Source organism: Etheostoma cragini, chromosome 9, assembly GCF_013103735.1.
Source record: "Etheostoma cragini isolate CJK2018 chromosome 9, CSU_Ecrag_1.0, whole genome shotgun sequence".
Taxonomy (NCBI): Eukaryota; Metazoa; Chordata; class Actinopteri; order Perciformes; family Percidae; genus Etheostoma; species Etheostoma cragini.
In genome coordinates, this window is record NC_048415.1 from 24,131,297 (window position 1) to 24,132,420 (window position 1,124).

Genomic DNA, 1,124 nt, shown 5'->3' on the forward strand with positions numbered 1-1,124 from the left:
AGAAGCAATCGCGAGTAAGATCAAGTCTTTTTTCACAATGCGCTTGGCCAAAGCTTGGTATTATCGTATATTGGAGGAGCTTAAGGCCAAATTCCAAAAGCAATCAAACGCTGAAAGCGAGCACTCAACACAGACAGCCATAGAGAAATTTGACTCTCTGCTTCAGACTGAGGATAATCACAAATCACAGCATGGGAATGTGGTTAATGTGATTCAGAAGTTCGATAATATGACCCCCGTAAAAAGCAAGACATTCACACAGAAATTTACTGATCTCCTCTATAGGGACATCACACGTGGAATCGAGCCCAATTTGATCCCAGAACCAATGAGAGGGAAGTCATGCAGTGATGTGGTTGTTCCGGATTCACATGCTGACGTGTATGCTGAAATTTGAAACAAAGTTTCATGGGATTGATTGGGTGGTGGCTGAAAACTCAGATTGGCAGCCACGCTGATAGGGTGGCATACAAAATATTAAAAGAAGAGTCACTGGCAGCACCGCAGCTACCGAAGGTCAACATCACAGAGAAGCCTGTGGCAACTGCTCCACCTCCTGGCTCGGTATGTAAGGAGACATGTGCCGTATCTGCACCGGATGCAGCAGCACAGGAAGTACATAGGAAAGCATTCATCCAGATATTCACAGAGAAGCTGGTTTCTCGGTTATACAGGAAAACAAAAGTGAACTGGTCTATTGGAAACCCAGAGGACAACGTTTACCATCTGTTCAATAGAACATGGGCCGACGTCAAGGGTGTAGATTTTGATACTACCCAAAAAACAATTAAAAACCTTGACAAGGCCATTTTCCAGGACTTGTGCAAGAAATGCGGCTGTGCAGACAAGGTGCTGATCTCCATGCGTCTAAAAGATCCAGCACTGGAAAGATGTATTGCCTACTCTGTCAAAGAATACCTGATGACAGCACCACCCAGACATAAGGATGTTAAAAAAGACCTAAAGAAGCTCTTTGCCAGATTCCGTGCAGCCATCAGCAACCGTTACAATGAGTTCTCAAAAATCCCGACTCCGGGACACCAAGAGGTGGAAGATGTCCAGGAAGAACCACAGCAGACAGCTTCTTCTGAAAAACAGAAGAAGCCTTCTCGATGGGAGACATT

At 44.9% G+C, this 1,124-nt stretch overlaps 1 pseudogene; it reads left to right on the forward strand.

Annotated features, from left to right (window-relative positions):
• The first annotated feature begins 408 nt into the window (after positions 1-408).
• LOC117950858 overlaps positions 409-1,124 on the forward strand; it is a 9,125-nt pseudogene continuing 8,409 nt past the window's right edge.